At 38.7% G+C, this 23778-nt stretch overlaps 1 protein-coding gene across 1 annotated transcript in view; it reads left to right on the forward strand.

Annotated features, from left to right (window-relative positions):
- Nucleotides 1–23778, forward strand: part of SGCD (sarcoglycan delta) — a 1076594-nt gene that overhangs the window by 77669 nt on the left and 975147 nt on the right. The window lies entirely within an intron of this gene.

A 23778-nucleotide genomic window follows, 5' to 3' on the forward strand; every position in this document is an offset into this window, starting at 1 on the left:
GGTACAAGCTTCTCTTATTCATAGACATTGTCTGTATTTAGTCTGAAGACTCTTTGGCTTCTGGTGTTGCAGATGAAAAGTCTGATGCCTATCTGAATTTTATTTCCTTTGAAGGTAAGCTTGGCCTTTTGCTTGTATATTTATGACATATTATTCATCCTGAAATTTCAGAGATTTTATCAGAATATTCTTGGAATTGTGTCTGTTATCAATAATGCCTGAATCTCAAAAGCCTCTACATTTTCCATGTTCAGATTTTTGTTCATTTCAAGGAGATTTTATGGTTTTGTTTTTTTGTTTGTTTTTTTCCAGCATTGGCAATAATTCCTATTTCTTCCTTTTGCTACAGCTCTTCTTTCTTCTCCCTTTGTATTATCTTGAGTCTGTATTCTAAGTCTATTAGTAATGTCATTAGTGATTTTCAATTTTTTCCCTTTTTTTCCTCCTGTGAAATATTCTCTCTACTTGATCTTCCAGCCCACTGATTGTCTCAACAGTTAAATAATTCTCATCTTCAATTTTTTTTCAAACTAAATTTCATGGTTCAAGTGTCATGTTTGTGTGGCAGGTGTTGTGCAGCAGATCACAGCCCACGTCCTTGAGTTCCTGTCACCAAAGTTGGAGAACTGTATGGAATGACTGGCTGCTGGCTTTGGCCTGGTCCAGCCTTGGCTACTGGAGGTATTTGGGGTGAATCAGCAGATGAAAGATCCCTTTCTTTCGGTCTCTAGCTCTATCACTCTGCCTTTCAAAATAAATAAATAATTTTTTTTTAAGAATTATGTTTCTAAGTTCCAGGAAGCCTTTTACACTTGGATAACTGTGTGTGCTTCTGCAATTTTGTTGTTCTGTCCTCATCTCTTTTCCTGGAATACAAACTTACTGGATCTGCCTCTCTGGCTATTTGTCCTTCTAAGAAGGGCAGACATTTTTCTCTGCTGACTCATTGGCACTTAAATTAAGTTGCTGGAGTATATTTAATTGTAGAAATTCCATATTTAATGAAAAAGATTTCTTCCCTTATAGGTATGAGACTTCAGGACAAGTTGTTAAACCTCTCTTCCCACAGTAGGAGGAAACCACTTAACAATCTGCTTTCCCTCTCTTGCCAAGATAAGAGGGTAAAGTAGACACATCTCATCTGTTTAGCCCCCTTCTGACTGATTTGAGCTCAAGGAGACTGATCAGTCTTAAGGGGATAAAGTTGAATACTCCTTACCTTACCATACTGGATTTTATAGATCTGCAATCAGCATGCTTAATATAGGACTCTGAAGGTTTATGAGTTTTTTACCAAATTTATTTTAAATTCTCTGAGACTTTCTGGATGTCTGGCAGTAGCTGCTGTGTTTGGAGAGACAGATAGCTGGGGTAGCCTTCCTGTTCAGAACACTTGCTCAGTTCTGTAATAACAGTAATAAGAAGTTTACGGTAATGTATTATTATACTTATGTATTGATGTGCTGTGTTCTTTGTCTCACAGATTCTGTTGTGGAAGATTTGGGGAGAGAGAATTCTGCAGACTTAGATTCAAGTGGTGACACAATAATCAACTATAGGACATTGGTCTATGTGCATATTACTGATTTAGAAAATCATGTTAATTATAATAACAGTGCTTTGTTGGAGTTGAGATACTTTACAGGTATGCATGTTTCCCTTAGTCTCTTCTCTTTCCACTCAATCTTGTCTTTTGAGATTGCTTTTCTGCCAGAGCTAATCTATACCATCCTGTTTGTATCATCTGATCTTGTTTACCCAGTCATAGATGATGTGATTGAATAGACAGCTGGCCCAGTTGGGGTCAGATGGAAGTGCTTTGCCCAGAATGTGCAATTTATAGGTCCTTGTCAGTCCCAACATGTCCCTTAGACTGAAGGTGGGCTAATACAGATGTTAAGGATGCTGTTGTAGAGTGGCCAGCTTTCTTAACCATATATGAATAGAAGCCAGAAAGCTCAAGTATGAGTGTGACTAAACAGCCAGTTTCAGACAGTTTTCTAGTTCATGGCTCCATTCTCTCTCTACAAGTTTGACTGAATCATCTCTCCTTGGGATTCATGAGATTGCCTCTAGATAGTAACAAATTCTGCCTCTATTCTGTATACTTAAGTTACTTTGGTGAATTTCAATTTCTTGAGTTTAGAATATCCCTAGACACTTACCTGCACAACTGACAAAGTGAGTATACATAGAGAATGAGAATGGGAAAATGTCTTAGAATATAAGACAGAACCATACAGACACAACTTCAGCACATGCTTGTGTATCTGTCTTTGGGGTGTGCTCTTTTGTATTTCAACAGCTTCTACATTTTAAACAAAAACTGTTGGTCTTGCATTTAAATCATTCCATTGAGAAGGTGGAACTTTTTTTTAGCAACTAATTGGGTTGGACGCTGGTCATATTTTGGGATCCAATTACTTCTATTTAAAATTTCTCTTCTATTTTTAGAAATAGAGACCATATGGGGAACAGAAATCCACCGACATGCTGGCTCTTTGAAGTTCAGTCTCCATCTTCTGCTCCTCATCGATGTTTTGCCTGAGGAGTCAGTTTCCTTTGGGAGAACGGTGTCTTTTTCCATAAAGAAAAGCATGCCCATGGGGAAAAAAGTAGTTGCTATTTTGACAGTTCCTTCTAAACTTAGATTCCTGGTAAAGAAAACATCACAAAATTCATGTTTCCTTTAAAGTTGCAACTAGAGGACCCACTAGCAATGAAAAATGCAAGGTATGGTTGCCATCCTCTAACTACTCTTTTCCACCTTTCATTCAGGATAAACATAGGAGAAAACACCCCCTACTCTGTGTCTGTAAATGTCCAATCAGAAAAACATAAACCATTTTATGTATTTCAAAAGGGAAAATTTAGTAATATGGAGAATTTGTTACATAGGCAGTATATAAGCTCAAAGAGTAAAATAGGGGCATGAGGTCACCAGTGATTAATCCTCATATTGGAGAGACAAGAGGAGGGGATATTAAAAAAAAAAAAAGCAAAGTATCAATCTTCAGGAAGAAACCAGAATATTGACAGGGCTGCCTGGCTGGAGTTGGGATTAAGATGAGAGTAGGTCTTGACAAGAAACTAGATCAATGAAAGAAATGCTGCCTCTCCCAGAGAAGATACCCTACATAAAACAGAGTAGGATATCAATACTCTGGGTTCTCTTCTACACTCTAGTGCTTCTTGTTGGATGAATCTGAGTTAGAGGCAGTAGGTAAAGGAGCGTGGGAACAAGAGATGGGGGATGGCTCAGAGTAAGGAGACAAACTCTACCATATAATTCATATAATCCATGAAATCTCAGTTGTTTCTGGATGTTCTTTATGATATTTTCTAAAGGATAATCTGAGATGTTAGCATAGGCAGTACTCTTAAGTAGGTGTTGGTACTGAACTTCTGGAATACTTGGGGAAATGTAGGAGGCCAATTTTTTCCCTCCATGATGACTGGGGTGTGCTGTTGGGATCTACAGGGTGAGAAACAATTGTTTGCTGTTTTATGGTGTACAGAGCAGCCCAATACTATAAAGAACTGATATATCCAAATGCCAGCTATGCCCCACTAAAAAACCTGTTGATTTTATGTTCAAGGTCGTCTGACATGGAAAGGCGCATCATAAAGTAGTATGTTCATGGTCACAGATGGATTTCTAGTAGAGGCTGGGCAACTCTGGGCAGAGACATTGTGGCAAAGACTCAGAACACAGGTATAAGGACAGAAGGTAGGATTGGAACAGATTAGACAATTAACCTAGTAGTTCAGGCACCCACATTCCACATCAGAGTGCCTGGATTCGGTTCTCAGCTTCTAACTCTTAATAGGGCATTTAAGGAGTAAACCGGAAGGTGGGCATTCTCTGTCTCCCTGCCTTTCAAATAAATAACTAAAAATAATAGAAGGTAGGAATGGAATTGAACTTGACCTGACTTGACCTGTATTGTTTCTTACATCCTTAATATTTCATAATACTGTTGTTAATTATGAGGATAGCAATATTTTTTTATTTGACAGAGTTTGACAGTGAGAGAGAGACAGACAGAGAGAAAGGTTTTCCTTTAGTTGGTTCACCCCCCAAATGGTCACTATGGCCAGCACGCTGCACCGATCCGAAGCCAGGAGCCAGGTGCCTCCTTCTGGTCTCCCACGCGAGTGCAGGGGCCCAAGCACTTGGGCTGTCCTCCACTGCCTTCCCAGGCTGCAGCAGAGAGCTGGACTGGAAGAAGAGCAACCGGGACTAAAACCCGGTGCCCATATAGGATGCCGGTGCCACAGGCAGAGGATTGACCAAGTGAGCCATGGCACCGGCCCCATGGATACAAATATTTAAATAGAAATTCATTATATATGTGGATTGAAATATAGTCTTAAATGAATATGCTGGGAGAGACTGAGATAGTGTGAGCAAACCTGGAAGATCAGGGACTGTTGCAAGAAAAAGGATGCTTTTGCACTAGATTTCGAGAGATGAGGGAATTGGCTGGGTAGAGAGGCAGCATTCCTGGTGGAGCATAGTTTCTTGATCCAGGAACTTTGGGGGTTAAATAATGCTTTAATGACAACTCGATATTTAACTCCTTGTCTTGGGGTGTGGGGTATGTCTGCCCCATGTATTGTGAGATGTTTAACAGCATCCTTTACCTCTACCCACTAGATGCCAGTAGCACCATCACCTTCATTTGTGCCAACCAAATATGTTTTCACTCATACTGAAGAAGCTTCTGAAGAACACAATAGCCTCTGGTTGAAATTGTGGTTTTTTTTTTTTTTGAAGAAATGCTATATGATAACCCTGGATGTGAAATAAGGGAGAGTGAGTCACTTAAGGTGGAGGCATTGGTAATGAAGAGAGGAGTGTGGGTCTGGATATCAAAAAAAGCTTCAAACATCTATGGAATGTAAGTGATTCTATGAGCAACAGAGAGCTGATGGAGATTTTACAGTAGTGGGAGGACAGGACTCATTTCAGGAGGCAAACCTGAAGTGAAGCGTTCTCCAGCACATCGCACCAGGTGGGAAGCAAACCAGGCTGGGGAGCATTTGGAAGCAGAGCATGTCAGAGTCCCAGCCCAGACGCACTGAGGGCTTGACCACAGGCTGTGACAGCTGACATGGGGAGGAGGTCAGCATTGTTAACCAACACTATTAACTGTATCAGGTCTCTCTACTGATGTCTTGATTGTGCCATGAGTAAGACATTCTTGCAGTGTTTGAGGACATTTTCTGAATTAAAAAAAAAAAAAAACACGCGAGCATGCTGGATTTCACTATTTTTATTGGACATGGAATTCTTTTCTGAGTAGTTTTATTATACATTTGATGAATTAACTCTGTCAAAGTATTATCTTCCTGATTTTGTGTTCAATGCTATATTTAGACAGAGAAGTTAAGAATATCATTTATCATAGATCATCATGACAAATTTGAATATCTGTTGGTAATATGTGTGTATTGCTTTGTGATGATAATCAGTACAGTAAGAAAAAGTTAAGTGTTTTATGAGCTACATATTAGGGCATAATCATTTAATTACTTGATAGAAGTACCTTGAATCCAAAAAAATAGCAAAGAAGTAATAGGAATAGTCTTTAAGTCATTGATTCTTTTAGAAACCATTTTACTATCAATTTTATTTATAATCCATATGATCAGTTCATTAAGCCAGACCATGATGATGCAGGGCATAGAATAATAAGCTGGCCGGCGCCGCGGCTCACTAGGCTAATCCTCCGCCTAGCGGCGCCGGCACACTGGGTTCTAGTCCCGGTTGGGGCGCCGGATTCTGTCCCGGTTGCCCCTCTTCCAGACCAGCTCTCTGCTATGACCTGGGAGTGCAGTGGAGGATGGCCCAAGTGCTTGGGCCCTGCACCCCATGGGAGACCAGGATAAGCACCTGGCTCCTGGCTTCGGATCAGCGTAATGCGCCGGCCGCAGTGTGCCGGCCGCGGCAACCATTGGAGGGTGAACCAATGGCAAAACCATTTTAAACCAATGAAAGATATGTTTCCTTGTATGTTTCTTTATTTCTGAGACCTGAAGGCTTATTGGAATGAATACTGTCCCTAACTCCATTTCCATCACTTTTTCAATGGTCCTGATGGTTTAGTTCTTAATTTTGTTTTCGCTTGTTCATTGAGGTCTTGTGAAAGTAAAGCACGTACCATTCATCACAGCACACAGAGTTATGTTTTTGATAATTACTTCCTTTGGTTGGTTTTTGCTTCTACAATAAGAGAGCAAGCTCCTCAAAGGCAAGGGCCTTCTTCAGTATCTTCTTCTGAAAGTTTTCTAGGAAAAAATAACTAGGATTCACTTCTGTTTTAATTCTCCTATGTTGCAACTCGGAGTTAATATGCTTAGGTGCTGGGCTAGTCAGTAGGCTATTTTAAAGATGGAAACCCCCATCCCCCAAATGTCAAACTGATGATGAATTGTGTTACAATAGAACTCTGATCCATCACTTGAGGTATGTCCATAAATCAAATAAAGCACTCCCTTCAAGCTGTCTTAGTTTCATTTCCCAAGTGCAGTTCGTAAAGTATTTCTTGGTCACTTCAAATATTTTCGCTCTAAAGAAAGTTTCCATTGAATTGTGATACAAAGTGTTTGGTGTGTCTTTGAGAGAAACTGGTACTTGTTTATTTGTTTGTTTATGATGTAAGAAGTTGTTTCAGAACCTTTGGAATATCACAGCTCCTCCTAAAAGACCTTTTCTTTTTTGTGGGGGGAGGAAGTCTAGCTTTCTTTTTTTCTCTCTTAAACAGATTTGTTCTGGAGTCAGAAAAGAAGGTGCTATATTACAAAGATAAGTAGAACAGGAAGCTACATTTATTTTTGAAGTCAAAATAATAGCATATAGTAATAATAAGTTGAATTTTAACAGAAACCTCTGTGTCAGCAGCCTATTAAAAAAAAAAAAAAAAACAGATCTGAGAGATGGCCATTTAGCCTAGCAATTAGGGCACTGTTTAGGATGCCTATGTCCCATATTGGAGTGCTGGGGTTTGATACCTGCCTCTGGCACCTGACTCCAGCTTCTGGCAAATGTGAATCCTGGAAGGCAGCAGGTAACGGCTTAAGAATTTGGGTCCCTGCCATCCACTTAGGAGACCTGGCTTGAGTTCTGGGCTCCTACTTGCAGCCCAGCCCAGTCATTGTGAAAATTCTGATGAGAGTATTTATTCATTGCCTGTCTCCCTGTCTGTCTGTCATCTACCCATTCTGTCTCTTTGCTTTTCAAACAAACTAAAACATCTATAGATGAAATGAATCTGCCCTTGGTGCTGGAGATCTCATTAAGAATTCTGAGGGTTTTGTCCTGCCTTTATAATTTATAATACCACATACTCCATCAGTCTCATTGTTTGTTCTTAGAGAATCAACAATTGATATCTTGCCTGTGATTTATCCTCTTTTTGTCTTTGTTTTGTAGTTAATTTCTTTTATTTATTTCTAAATCCTGTCATTTTTGACCATTGAAAAGCAACATCCACTTAGAGGCTATTTTCAAAGGTACTTGTGTAGCATAAGCCAGTGCTGAACAGTAAATAAGTCTGGTTGCATTTTGTACTCATTGAGAGTTTGCTTCTACCACTATGGGTCGAGTGGGAGAGGGAGAGTCACCTTGGAGGCAGCGATGCTGGACTTCTCCACTGTTGTGAAAAACCTATGGTCTCTATGCAGGATACATAGTGACTTTCTATACCAAGTGTTTTTTCTGTTCAGGGAAATCCAGTTGGATAGGATGACACTAAGCAAACTATGTCATGTAGGAGAGACAGAAGAAGAAGAGCCTCTGTTAAATATTTTTTTTTAATATTATCTAGCAAATGGGCTTTCATTGGGTTACCATTCTGATTTTAACAGAACTTTTGACCAAGAGGATTATTTTTAAAAATGATAATGTTTAAAACAATAACAATGATAAAAATTATTGAGTGCTTTCCAATACTGTCATTGTTGACATAAGAAACTGTCAAAGCTGCATAGGTAATAAAGAGACAGGTCTGTCTGGATCCTTGCTGATGTGATAGAGCCAGCCTTCCAATACTGAAACTCTATACTTCTGGACTTGTTTATTTATTGCTTATTACATGTTTTTATTGCATTAGGTTCTTCAAGTAAAATTTATGTGAGATGAATTTAAATAAGTACTTGTAAGAAAACTTGGTTATCTAGCTGTGAGTACACAAATCTATAGTTGGTAATTGGTCTGTTATGTTCAAGTCTCTGAACTGTGTCTCATTGCTTATCTGGCCTGAAGAAGACCCAAGCATAGTGTTAATAGCTGAAGGTGGATGATGTCTATCATCCTCTAGACATTCAGGGACTGGTACAGGAAATGATGTGATATACTGTGGGGAAAAAAAATGGAACAGTCTTCCACATTCTTAGATTGGATGAATTAGTATCAAAATGTCCATACCACCAAAAGCACTTTACAAATTCAATGTGATCCCAATCAAAATACCAATGACATTCTTCTCAGATCTAGAAAAAAAACGATGATAAAATTTATATGGAAATGCAAGAGACCACAAATAGCTAAAGTAATCTTAAACAACAAAAACAAATACTGAAGCATCACAATACCAGATTTCAAGACATACTACAGGGCATTTATAATCAACAGCATGATTCAGGCACAGAAATAGACATGTAGACCAATGGAGCAGAATACAAACCCCAAAAATCAATCCATGAATCTACAACCAACTTATCTTTGACAAAGTAGCTAAAATAAATCCATGGAGGGCCAGCACTCTGGCATAGCAGGTAAAGCCACCACCTGCAGTGCCAGCATCCCATATGGACACTTGTTCAAGTCCTGGCTGCTCCAGTTCTAATCCAGCTCTCTGCTGTGGGCTGGAAAAAAGTAGATGATGACCTAAGTCCTTGGGCCCCTGCAACCACATGGGAGACCCAGAAGAAGCTTCTGGCTCCCAGTTTTGGGTTGATGTAGCTCCAGCTATTGCAGCCATCTGAGGAGTGAACAAGCGGATGGAAGACTTCTCTATCTCACTCTGCCCCTACCTCTGCCTCTCTGTAACTCTCTTTGAAATAAATAAATAAATCTTTTAAAAAATATATCCATGGAGCAAGGACAATCTCTTCAACAAATGATGATGGGAAAATTGGATCTCTGCATGCATTAGTATGAAACAAGACTCCTACCTTACACCATATACAAAAATCAACTCAAAATGCATCAAGGATCTAAATCTATAAAATGATGCCGTCAAATTACCCAAGGAGATCATTGGGGAAATCCTGCAAGACATTGGAATAGGCAAAGACTTCTTGGAAAAGACCTCAGAAGCACAGGCAAAGACCTCTTGGAAAAGAACCTAGAAGCATAGGCAATAAAAACAAAAATTGACAAACGGGATTATATCAAGTTAAGAAGCTTTATGCTGCAAAGAAAACACTCAACAAAGTGAAGAGGCAATCAACAGAATGGGAGAGAAGATTTGGAAACTGTGTAACTGATAAAGGATTAATATCCAGGATCTAGAAATAGCTCAAGAAACTCACAGTGAAACAAACAATCCAGTTAAGAAATGGGCAAAGAACTTGAATAGGTATTTTTTCAAAAGATGTAATTCAGATGGCCAACAGATACATGAAATAATGCTCAGGATCACTAGCCATCAGGGAAATGCCAATCAAAACCACAATCAATGGGGTTTTACCCTACCCCAGTTAGAATGTCTCTCATATAGAAATTAAGAAACAATAAACACTGGCAAGGATTTGGGGAAAGAGGTTTCCTAATCCACTCTTGGTGGGGATGCAAACTAGTACGGCCATTGTAGAAGACAGTGTGGAGATTATTCAGAAATCTGAAAATAGGTCTACCATGTGACATTGTCATTCTACTCCTGGAAACTTACCCAAACAAAAAGAAAACAGCAGGTGAAAGAATTATGTGTAACCCCATGTGCATTGCAGCTCAATTCATAACACGTATGGTATGGAATCATACCAGGTACCCATTAAACCATGACTGGATAAAGAAAGCATGGTATATATACACTATGAAATACTACTAAGTCATAAAAAAGAATGAAATCCCATCTTTCACAAAATAGATAAAATTGGGAACCATTATATTTAGTGAAATAAGCCAGTGCCTGAAGACAACAACTATGCTTTACTTTACTATATCTGTGAAACCTAATTGAGTACAAAATCATGTAATATATATGAGCAAAAGTGACATTTTGAGAATTGATTATTATTTACAGCCCCACTTAGGAACAATCTTTTTTTCCTTTTTACTATTTTTTTTACTTAGTGGGGGTTAATCTTATGATTATCAAATAAACTGAAAACTTGTTATGGGTGGGAGGGAGGGTAAGGTGGGAAGTACCACTATGTTCCTAAATCTGTATATATGAAATACATGAAATTTGTTTACCTTACATGAATTTTTAAAAGAGTAGTGACACTAATAAGGATAAGAGAGAGAGAACAGAATAAAGCATTTTTCTCAATGTCACTGTTGACCCTAAAAGGGCAAGAAAATAACTGATCCTGGTTGTGTGTTTAAAATTATTGAGATGAACCAAGAGATGATCAATGTAGTGGGTTTACATGGGAACTTTTTTGGAGAGATATCGGTTGATAACTTTGAGATTAATGTCTCTCTTTCTCAACAGGATCTTATACGACTTATTCTTTGTGTGAGTGAAGAGCCTGCTGGTTTTCACACCTTCCAAATTCCTGAGTGTATGGTCATATATTCTAGATTGACAGCAGAGAGAAAGAATGAGAGAGTGAGGAGTAACTAGAAATTGAGAAATGGAGACAAGATGAAGTACGATGAAGAGAAGGATAGGAAGAAAGGAAGGAAAAAAGATGGAGAAAAGGATACAGCATGTCTAGCAGGGTTAAGCAGCTTGGAGAATAAATAAGAGGCTAAAGACAGGAATGGAGTATGGGTATTTGGCTTAGTTTTTAAGAAGCTGGTTAAGATGGACATATTTGGTACATCAGAGTGTCTGAGTCCAATTCCTAGCTTGGATTCTTGGCTCCAACTTCCTGCTAATGCAGTCTGAGGAGACAGTGGTAAGGACTCCAGTAATTGAGTTCCTGACCCTGCACTGGGGACATTTGATGTGAGTTCCTGGTTGCTAGCTTTGACTCTGGCCTACACCTAGCCTTTTGAGGGCATTTGAGTAGTGAACCAGCAGGTGAGAGCTTTCTTGCTCTCTACCTCTTAAATAAATAAATAAAAGTTTAAAAAACCGTTAAAATGAAAATCTTGGGTCCTGAATGAACATTAAATACCCATTAACATGACAACATATGTTTCTGATTACTTCATAAAAGCATCTTCTTTAATACATGAAGATTTGATGAATGAACCCATACCTCAGTAATAGTCACTGAAGGGAGAGTGCTGGAGTGAGTGAGCTGGGAAAGTTGGTGACTGCATGTTTTTTTTGTTTTGTTTTGTTTTTTTGACAGGCAGAGTGAACAGTGAGAGAAAGAGAGACAGAGAGAAAGGTCATCCTTTTGCCGTTGGTTCACCCTCCAATGGCTGCCGCGGCTGGCACACTGCGGCTGGCACACCGCGCTGATCCGAAGGCAGGAGCCAGGTACTTATCCTGGTCTCCCATGGGGTGCAGGGCCCAAGCACTTGGGCCATCCTCCACTGCACTCCCTGGCCACAGCAGAGAGCTGGCCTGGAAGAGGGACAACCGGGACAGAATCTGGCGCCCCGACTGGGACTAGAACCCGGTGTGCCGGCGCCGCAAGGCAGAGGATTAGCCTAGTGAGCCGCGGCGCCGGCCTGGTGACTGCATTTGTAACTCAGTTTTCTCTTGTGTAAAATGAAAGCGATGGTTAAAAAATGCAGGTAGTTAAAATCTCTCCTTAGTAAAGAGTTGGTCTTCTGTATATAAAGTCAATTAATAATGAATCTTAATGGAATATGGAATGGGAGATGGAGTGGAAGGTGGGTGGGATGGGAATGTGGGTGGGAGGGCGGATATGGGGGCAAGAAACACCATATCCCTGAAAGCTGTACACATGAAAATTTGTATTCATTAAATAAAAACCTTCCAAAAAATCCCCTCTGTGCTGAAATTCTCTTTGTGTATCTTGTATTCTTATTGGCTTTAAAGGTTGGTCATTTATTACTATATATTAGTGAATCCAGGGCTATTATTTTAATTCATTATAATTAACAAAAACACATATACTGTGATATTTTTATTTTCACTAAAATAAGATGGGGTAATAATTTATGGCTGTTTAATCTCCAATAAAATATGCCTTTGCAAATTAAAAAAATACTATTTTACATTATTTAAGCCATGTGTTTCTAGCTCTTTTTTCTTGTCACAATTTTCCTCATGTTAATTTATTTCTATGAAGAAGCTGACAAACTTTTGATAATTTGGACTTCTTTCTTGCTCTTTTAAAATAATCATGACAACATATTTTGCTTCTAGAAGGTAATATATGGTATTTCAGTGTTACTGTTTTATCTTGTTCTAAATGTCAAATCCATTTTGTAGAACATTTTAAGGGTTTATAGTTGCCATTTAATTTTATTTCATTTTATTTACTGATTTCATATTAGATTAGATATCTTCCTTTGGTTGTATTGTTTATGTTAGTTGCCTTTAAAGTGTTTACAGTTAACCTTCCCAGTTTAAATAAAAATAAAATGGGAAACTAAATGTTGATAAAATTCATCAAAAATGTTTTGTGAGAAAACATTTCCTTGATGAAAATTAGGTGTCTGAGAACTTTTGCAGTAAAGAGTAGATACAAAGATTTGACTTGAAAATATTGACCATAAAATTTGCGAGGCAGAGAGATGTTTTTTGAGTAATTCTCCTTTAGTACCTGCTTTTAACTGAAAAACTCTGCTCTCTGCTACATTACCGGTCCCAAGGAACTCCCAGTAAGTCATTCTGTTTCTAAAAAATATCCCCTGCTTATCACTTAACTCATGCTGGATTACACACTCAGAGATGAAAGTGTGGCACAGGAAGCCAGCTCCACACAACTAAAAATTAGTGTGGGATTTTTAAAAGTAGCACCTACTTCTCTGCTTGGAAATTGGCAGAAACTTAAAAGATATTTGTGGAATAAACATGGATTCTTAAGAAGAGTATTTCTTAGAGAATAAATTTGGCCAGAGAAGAAACACTAATCCTTGGTGTATTGTTCAGCACAGTGCTCGGAGCCAATGTCAGTCTGACCTCCCCACAATAATTTTGTATTGAAGGCATTAAGCTGGGAGCAAGCGTCCTCTGACAATGCAAAGCCCAATCAACCACCACACATTTATGCTCTCCAGTTCTTGTCAGTTTTTAATTTCTGCAATCCAATTCTGGTCACTAAAAACAGATATGCAGCTGAATTTTGCCTTCAGCATATCATTAGAGAAATATCATTAATCAGAAAAATAGGCTCTTTGAAATCTTTGAAGCTCACTCCAACATTGTAGAACATTGTTTACCAAAGTCCCACTTGAATCGGTTCCACATATGGTGTTAAATGAAAATGCAGATTCCAGATCCTTCAGCCTGGATCCATACGATATCTGGGGACATGCCCAGAAGTTCTGTACTTCTAAATGATTTCCTCAGGAAATCCTCTGAGAGAGAAAGTCCAATATCCGCTATGCTCGTGGAGTCCCAATACCATGGTTTTAGTTGGTCAGCCATCCTTGGGAAAATCAGGCATCCTTATAATTGCACTTGTAAGAGAATGTATGTAAGAGAATAATGATTTAAATGGGACACCTGGGAATTTTTTAGACTGTTAAGTTTCTTATGCTTTTAGGTATATTCTTTAAGTAGTAGAGCTATATGTTTTTGATGATAGAATGGGGGGGAAAGAGGAAGAAAAGAGTAAGGAATAAAGGAATACAAGAAACGTGTGCTTATCATTGCATCTAATAAACCAAGCACTGTTTATGGATCACAGGGCCCGTTTAGGGGACAGGTGAGAGGAGTGTTAAGCAAACAGCTTGGGCAGGTAGGAAGTATGGAATGTTTTGTGACAAGCTGATAATTTTTATTTTATTTTGTAGGCATTGGTGAGCCACTAAAGTTGGAGTAGGAGAGTCAGATGATCAAAGCTTGTCTTCAAAAAGAAAACAAAGTGAAACTTTGCAATGGACCATGGTAGAGAGGGCAGTATGTTTGACACTGCAAGAGATTTTTGCTTGTATGCATGAAAAGAAAGGGCCTGCACATGTCTGAATTCAGCCAGGAGCAAAGGGTCGGTTGGTAGTAAGAATAAAAACAAGATGTCCCCTGGTTAGAAAAACCCACTGGGAGAAGGTCCTAATCAAAGTCCTAAATTTCATCTTTTCTCATCATACTTCAAGGTCACTGTTAGAAGACAGCACCTTTTCCTCTAGATATTTTCTTTGTCATTGAGCTGGCGTCCCACTTGGGATTCTTCTAAATGACCATTTGCTTGAGATTTGGTGGCTTTCCAGGGAGACAGTTGGGATGCTGTGTCGGTCAGACTTCTGCTTTGATTATAGAGGAGTCCTCTTGTCTAGTGGCCTCTTACTGTGTCCCTTTGGACATTGACTGACAGTACAAATGGTTATCAACATAATCAGTTGTCAGTGTAACACCTTAAAAGGATAGGTGGCCAAAGAGTACTGACTGTCTTCCCTCTCCTGTCCCAATTAGAATCCTCTATAACTCAGAATCTTGTTACTCTTCGGATGGAAAAATGAAGTACAGTTAATTTGTTCTTGTACTCATCCTGCAAATGTCGAATCTGTGGCATTATAAAACCAAAGGTTTTCACTGTCAAATGTGGAGGGAGAAGTCAGAGTTTTAGCCATTTGTTAAGGTGCCTGCATTTCACATCAGCGTGATTGGGTTCAATACCTGGCTCAAGCTCCTGATTCCAGCTTCCAGCCAGTGTAGACCCTAGGAAGCAGCAGGTGGTGGATAAAGTAGTAGGGATACTGCCATACTCAAGGGGGACCTGAATTGAGCTCCAACACCTGTTACTGGCCCAAGCCCAGCACTAGCTAGTCTAGGTATTTGGGTAGTGACCCAATGTATGAGAGCCCTTCCTGTCTGTCTCACTGTCCTCTCTGTCTTCTTGCTTCACAAGTAATAGAAACAAAGAAATATGGAGTGGCGGGCATCTACGTGGCTAATTATTGGTTATTTTTGCTCTTAGCATAAAATCACAAAATCCTTCTATCCTTAAGATTCCATGCTCTAACCCCTGACTAATTTTCAGTCACATACTGTTCCACTTTTTCCCCTTCAACTTGCTGGCCTCATTGTTTGTTTCTGATAGCACCTTGCTTGTGCCAAGGTTCTCTTGCTCTCAGAGTTTTCTTATTTGATTTCCTAGATCCAGGAATGTTCTCTTAGCTTCCATGTGTCTGTTTGGCTTTCAGTTGTGATTCAGAATTTACTTTAAATATCACTCTCTGGGATGTCTTCTTTATCCTCAGAGACTAGATTTTCACTTTTTGCTATGTATTCTCATTTATCCTTGTATTTTTCCTTCATGGTAGGAATGGATTATTCTCACCATTCTTCCTTCATTTGTGATTCCCATTCTAGATCCTAAGCTTCAAAGGATTAGTGAGGTCAGTTGAACATTTACTACAGTGCCTTTGACGCCCTGCCCAGTACGTAGGTGGCACTCAGTACATTTTTTCTCAGTTGAGTGAATAAACATAAGGTAATGTAATTGGATAAGCATGAGGAAGTGATTGGGGCACCAAAATTACACTTGTAAGGATAAGTTCCTGATACCAGCACTTCAAACCTAATATCTACTTTAGCAAAAATGCTTTTGAATGTAAATATTAATTGGGAGAAAATAAAGTTACCAACATATTTTTATGAAATGGACACTTTCGCAGAGAATAAGCAGAGTAATCAAGGATTATTTCTTATTTTAATTTATTTTTAATCCTTTCTAATACTTAATAACTATTCTGATTTTTTTTATTTGACAGGTAGAGATATAGACAGAGAGAGAGACAGAGAGAAAGGTCTTCCTTTCGCTGGTTCACTCCCTAAATGGCTGCCACGGCCGGTGCTGTGCCTATCCAAAGCCAGGAGCTAGGTGCTTCTTCCTGGTCTCCCATGGGTATGCAGGAGCCCAAGCACTTGGGCCATCCTCCCCTGCCCTCCCGGGCCACAGCAGAGAGCTGGACTAGAAGAGGAGCAACCGGGACTAGAACCCGGGACCCATATGGGATGCCGGCGCCACAGGTGGAGGATTAACCAAGTGAGCCACGGTGCCAGCAACTATTCTGATTTAATAACTAACAATTTCTTAAAGACTAGCATTATTACTTTCTTTAATCTTAATTTTTTATTAGTGCACCTGCTGTATGTTGTTCATTTCATTTTTTTGTCCCACAAATATTTGCTATTGTATACCAGTTCATGTTAAATTCTAACTAGGCTACCATATTCCATCAACATTTAAATTGGCAATTACCTGTATAATTTTTTTTTACCAATTTGCCTTATTATGCAGTTTTAAAATAGTTCATTGAGAAAAGTATAAACCATTCTATAAAATTGGACTAATTAGCTGCTCTGAGTATAATGCTAGAATCCAAAAGATCTTGCTAGACAGTGTACTAAGGCATATTATGCACGGTAAAAGCATATTTATTTGAACCATTATTCAAGGTTATCATAGAAAAGTCACTGATAAACAAGAATTAACAGTAATGTATAAGCATTGATAAAGCAAAGAAAGTCAAACATACACAGGTTTGGCACATCAGAAAATATTTAGTGTTTATTGTATTTACAAGCAACCTGACTAAATATTTTGAAGTTAGAAAATACAGGATTTAGGCCATTGGGGATATTCATTAAATATTCTGTGTATGAAAATTATTGTAATAGACTCAATTGGAGATTGGGGGGAATATTTTCTTTTGAGAGTGTGAAACGTTTTCAGAATGATAAAAACACAATCTAAAAGATGCTTGGAACATGTGTGAACTAATAGAAATCAAGTAATTAAATGTAGAGCAGATAGTGGATACATGAATTTGTGAGAATCATTTAAGGGGCCTTTCCCAGACGAAATGTGTTTTGGGCAACATATTGAAAGTAGGAAACTTACAGATTAAATCCATGTTAGGATACAGCAGGGCCATGACTTGAACTTCCTTTTAATGAAATGTGTATGTTAAATACAGATCCCAATAAATTATTAGCTTAGCTAAAGAGGTAATAGTGAAGAAAACAATTAGAAATTATGTAGGTTGATGAGCAAATAGCTAATGTAAAGATAGATTGGATAATAAAAATGACTGATTTTTATGACATTTTGAAGATATACATTTTAAAAAGAGGCCTTGATTAGCCTATTGCCTAAATACAACTACTGCACAACTGCTCTCCAGCCTTCAGTACTTGTGCAGATTTTACATTGTTGCTACCATAGTGTATGTAGCACTTTGTATTTTTGCATTTCTCATTTAACTGCACACCATAAAGATTTCCTCCATCTCAATACAGTTAGAATAATTTTAACAGTATAAAATTCCATCATGCCAGTCTGTAGCAGTTTACTAAATCATTGCCGTATTGTCGCATATTTAGGTTGCTTCCTAGTTTTATTTTATTCTTAGTATGCTGCAGTAAATACTGCTGTACACAGACTATTTTTTCTTCCATTAAATTATTTTTAGAGTACATATTCATGAAAGTAGATTTATTGGATCTGAGGATTAGAACATTTATATAGTTCCTGCTGTTGTGCTGTTCTGATTTGAGGATTCTGCCAATTTTACTCAGCCTCCAGCAATGTATATGGGAGTTGCTTTTCTCATATCTGTGCCAGAAATAGGTTTAATTATTAGAAATATTTTGTTAACATTATAGGCTTAAAAGATACTTGAAGATTGACTTAATTAGGGTGTTTCTCTTCGTTGTAAAGATGATCTTTTTTTTAATTTGCTCATCGTTTGTATTTCCATGTATGCAAATTATGTTACTCTAATTTTTTCTTCTTGAGGATGACTCTTGCTTCTTTCCCATATAATAAGTATTTAAAGGGCATGAAATTTATATACAATCTACAGAAGATACTAGCTCCAGAGCAAATCAGGAGAATATTTTGTTCTTCCTGTTTGAAGCCAGCGTATATCTTAATATATGAAAAATAAGTAAATGTGTTGCTGTACCATAGGGTTGAAATGCCCAGTAGGGGACCTACTTACTTGGACTCCTCACTCTGCCTGCTGAAGTACTTAACAAAGTGAACACTGATGTACTTTTTATTTTTTAAAGATTTATTTATTTATTTACTTGAAAAGCAGAGTTATAGAGAGGTAGAGGCAGAAATAGAAAGGTCTTCCATTCTGTGGTTCGCTCCACTCCCCAAGTGGCTGCCACGGCTAGAGCTGGGCTGATCCAAAGCTGTAGTCAGAAGCCTCTTTGGGTGAGGGTGAAGGGACCCAAGGACTTGTACCATCTTCTGCTTTCCCAGGCCATAGCAGAGAGCTGGATTGGAACTGGAGCACCTGGGTCTTAAACCAGCACCCATAGGGGATGCTGGCATTGCAGGTGGTGGCTTTACCTACTACTCCACAGCACTGACTCCACTTACGTGCTTTTTATAGGAGAAGCTACACATATTTGAAAAAAGTTTGACTTATGTGAAAATCATAAGTTGGAGTAAAGCAAAGCTGCCTAAGAATGGAGACACTGAGGAAAGATGCACTACAGATTTTCTGAAGACTCAGGAATGCAGAATATTTTTATCCTCATTCAGTTTAGTAAACATTTTATAAAAACAACATATTGATTTCTGGGATGGATAAGAAAATGAACCAGGCTATGATTTAGCCTTGAAAAAGTTTTCCGTAGCAAGGGAGATAAAATACATACACAAATGGCAACAAAATATGAGATTAGGAGAAAATTCTCTAACTGGAAAATAAAAATTATTTGGCAAAAAGGTATTGCTTCCTTGGGGTTGGAGTCAAATAGGGCTCATCTGGATGAACTGGTGTTTCTAATAGGTAGAAGTCAGGTTGGGAGGAGGGCATTATAGCGGAAAGAGAACTAGGCAAGGAGTCATGAAACTGGGTTAGAGTCAGAGCATTCTGGGTGACTTGGGGTAAGTGAATCCAGCTCTCTGGGACTCAGCTTCTGGATGTGATAAATGGGAAGGAGGAACTGTATGTTTCCAAAGGTTCTTTCAGTTTGAACATTCTAAAATTCAAATGTGCTTTGAGATATTTTAAAGACATTCTCTTGAAATACATTTATATCATTTATATATGTATATCATTCTCATGTACATGAATTGTGACTTAAGAGTTTCATTTCTTTGTATTTCAGCTTTTAACTTTTCAGTAGTTCTCCTCCCAAATGAAAATAATCTGAGTAAAGTATGTCAAACCAATAACAGTTATGACTTTAGCAGGAAATAATTCCATTAATCACTTCTCTGGAAATAAGAATAGGACTGTGCTATGTGAAAAGTAACCATAGACAGCAGGAAATAATAGTAATGATACCACAAAACACCTAGCATTTATCATTTCCTTTTTGCATGTGTTAAGTCACTTAATCCTCACAACAATACAAAATGGGTAATTATGATTCTCATTTCCCAGGTGAGGATGCTGAGGCACAGAGACCAGCCTCCTTAAAAGTACACTGCTCATTTGGGGCAGAGCCAGAATTTGAACCCAGAAGTCTGTTGGAAAGTTCACCCATTTAATCACCATATGATGCTTTATTTTCTCTAGAATCTGTGGAGAGAACAACTTGTGTAACTGAAGTCTGTTCATAAAAACAGCAGGATGTCTTCGCAGGAAATGACTAGAAGAATTTAGAAGGGAAGACATAACTATGCCAGTGACAGTCCTCTGACCTTAACATTTTGCTCAGGAATGTCATGATCAGAAGTATAATTAAAACTGACCCCAACAGTATAAGCCTTTCCTTTACCTGAACTGTATTTTAAACTGTAGAACTACACTGATACAGTGGTGGCGTGCGCTGATTCCGGGTAGAGGGATTACCAGGAGAGTGATTGTGGTTGGTTTGAGCTCTGATTATGTTGTGGCTGTGAGAATAGGAAAAGCTGCTTGGTTTTTCTAGTCCCTGCTCATGTTTCGGGGCCAATGCATTTCCTAGTATTGCTTTGTGGAAGATCAAGATTTAATCCAAGTCCTAGTCTTTTGCCAGTTCCTTTTGAGAAACTGCTTTTCCATAGAATCCCTTAGAAATCTGATTTCTATTTTGTTTTGAATTTTATTTTTCAATCTTGCTTGTAGGCAATGTTATGAAGAAAGATTTACTCCTCAGCATATAGAGGTAACAGGGTGATCAATTAAAATAATGTATGCCCATGTCCTTTGTTAGTTACAAACTGCCACACCAGTACAAACATACAGTTGTGTCACCTTAGAATTTGCAAAGTGCCCACTATCTGACACTTTTCTCTTAAAAAGAAGCTGGCAGAGCCGTCAAGATCACAGCTTTTGACAATAAACAGACTAGCATTTTTCCTTAAGGTCCCATAAGTCTCTGACAGCAGGGATTAGCATCCATGCCCACTGCCTACAGTTGCTGTAAGGCTTAAATGGAATAGCACATGTAAATTTCCAAGCAAAGTCTCATGGGAGTTGTTGGTAAATCTCAGCTTTTAATAGTGGAGACCATGGTAGTAACAGAAATATCCTTCTGAAGCAAAAGCCAGTGAGACAAATAAAACTACTCTTTTAGTAAATTACCCAGGATATAACCAAAACTTAACCCTATCACTTTTAAGCAGACAGAACCATGCAAAGCAAATTGTAAGAAAACAAATGCATAATACAAGTCTAGAGAAGCTCATTCTGTTGGACCCAGAGTATGCTCTAAGTTAATTATCAAGGATGAAAGCAGAGGCTTAAATATAAAAATAAAAAATATAAAAATACATCGAAGAGTTGTTTTTAACAGTGACAGAGTCTAAATGTCCAGCCATAGGAGAGTTTTTCATACATCAGAGTACATCTTTAATATCATGAGATATTTATATTTAATAATATTTTTAAAAGGTGCAACAGGAAAATATATAATGGTAGCGATAATATTTTTTTGAAAGGCAGAGTGGACAGTGAGAGAGAGAGAGAAAGGTCTTCCTTTTCCGTTGGTTCAACCCCCAATGGCCACTGGAGCCGGTGCACTGCACTGATCCGAAGCCAGGACACAGATGCTTCTCCTAATTTCCCAGGCAGGTGCAGGGCCCAAGGACTTGGGCCACAGCAGAGAGCTGGCCTGGAAGAGGGGCAAACGGGACAGAATCCAGCGCCCCGACCAGGACTAGAACCCTGTGTGCCGGCGCTGAAGGCGGAGGATTAGTCTATTGAGCCGTGGCGCCGGCAGTAGCAATAATATTTAACCTTTTATTCTTCAGAGAAACTGCAAGACTGTACTATAATACTATTAAATATATTGTTATTAATTAAATATATGAAATAAAGACATTTTTCCTGAGCTAAAAATGGGGATAAAATAAAAATGATAGTGCGTATCTTAGATTTGTGAGTATTATATGAGTATTACATGCCTTAGGTATAATATATATGAGCTGTATCATGGGACGTTAGCTGAATTTATTTCCTGAATTTTACGAAAGTGTAATCATAAACTAACCATTCTTTACTGGGAGTCTACTATTTCCCAGGAACTGAAAAGATTTTGGGGATGCAGAAATGACAGAACAGCCACTGAGAAGGTAAAGCTTACTTTTAGTGAGGACTGAGAAGGATGTAAGTAAAAGAAACCCTGGACATAGGTATATTTAATTTCTAAAGTCAGCTCCTAAGGCATGAATCACAAATAGTCCAAATAACCAGGGCTCCCGCCACTCATTACATATCTTTGTGTGCATTTTAAAAAGGTGACCCCCTTCTCTGTACAAATCAATCACAGAAACTTCCATCTTCTCCCTCACGGGATGGGCTGAACAGGAGGATGCGGGCTCCGTTTCAGCCTCCTCTGCCCTCACAGCAGAACATGTTCACACAGGTACGGCTGCTGGCTTGGATCCACGGGTCCTGAGAATACCCTTGAAATGTCCTGAAATGACCATGGAGCACAGTAAATAAGATCTGGTGTCTGTAACTCTGGGCAGTAGTTATTTTGGACCCTGAGGTTTGAGAAATACCAAATCGGATTAAATGACGGAACAAGAGAGAAGTCTGCAGGTCTGGCTAATTCCTAGTGTGGAGTGAGAGATGGGTGGAAAAACTCCCAAATATATCTTCTCACTACATAGTTTTGTTCATCTTATCTGTATCATTCTGTATGTATATGTTTGGGAGGCAGAGAGCTAGAATCACACATGCACACACTCATACACAGAGAAAGAGAGAGAGAGAGAGGGATCAATCAGTCTTATATCCATGGTTCACTCTTCAAATGCCCACAAGAACAAGGGCTAGGCTACAGCAAGGAACTGGGGATGCAATGCAGGTCAACAATGTTAGTGTCTGGACCTCCATTGCTTGAGCCATCACCACTGCCTCCCAGGATCTGCATGAGCAGGAAGTTGGAGTAAGGACCTGAGCCAGGATTGAAACCAGGCACTGACATAGGATGCAGGTCTCTTAACTGCTAGCCAAAATGCCTGGAACTGCAGGTGCTTTAATATTTAGTGTCCACAACTTAGATGCACACTGATAATTTATTTATTCTTATGAGCATGGTTTATGATAATACTCATTTGAATTTCAAGCAATTTCTCAATGAATTAAGCCTTTAAATTCCATTTGCCAAAAAAAAAATTTAAGTACCATCATTTATGGAAAAATATTTAGCTCCGGGACTCACACATAGTGGTGGTTATTAAATATGAGTTGGTCTATACCTAAGCCTTGATGGGTGTATGTCTATGTAGGCATTGTCTTTCAGAAGTTGTAGAGATGTGCATACCTCCCATTTCCTATTTACCCCATGGAGGTCTTGCTGAAGAACTCTGTAGCTACTGTTCCCAAGCCTCTCTCCCTTGTACTAGTCAAGGTTCTCCAAGGAAAAAGAACCAAGAGGTCACCCTCTCCCTCTGTGGTGACTGATCCTGAAGAGGCTCAGGAAGTTAGAGATGCTGAGAACTCCCTAGTTTGCTATCTGCAAGCTGCTGGAGACTGAGAAAAGCTCAAGATGCAGCTAGCGAAGGAGGAGGTGAAAACCCCAGCCAGGACAGTGAAAGCAAACAAGTAAAAGAGGGGAGGCATGCATGATCGCTTCCTCTCCCTTTTGTTCTAGTTACACCCAGTGGATTTGAGAATTCCCACCCATATTGTGGGGGACAAACTGCTGATTTAAATGTAGATTCATCTGCAAATTCCCTCATGGAAACATCAAAATTAATGCTTAATTTGGGCTCCCCATGGCACACTAAAATTGTCAAAAATTAATCATCACAGTCACTTAGTTCTTCTATTACTAAGTTAGGAAATCACCCCATGAGCTAAATGGGATAGGACATGACTACCCTGTAATACCATGTGAGTCACAGAGAGTTCTGGACAGAAGTATAAGGTGCTCTGGAGAGGCAGAGTTGCTTCTTGTGATGAGTTGCTCATTTAGTCTTTTGTTAAAGGTTTTAAAATTAAGGACTGGCTATAAATGTGGCTTCATTTCATTAGGCAAAGCACCGCCTGGCTGGATTTTCCTTACAGTGTCTTTATTACTGGTTTTATTTCTCTAAAAAATGTATTTATTTGAAAGGCAAAGTGACAGAGACAGGGAGAAAAGAAAAAGATGTTCCATCCCAAATGGT

Source organism: Oryctolagus cuniculus, chromosome 6 (assembly GCF_051225735.1).
Source record: "Oryctolagus cuniculus isolate XC-2025 breed Fujian yellow rabbit chromosome 6, ASM5122573v1, whole genome shotgun sequence".
Lineage (NCBI taxonomy): Eukaryota > Metazoa > Chordata > Mammalia > Lagomorpha > Leporidae > Oryctolagus > Oryctolagus cuniculus.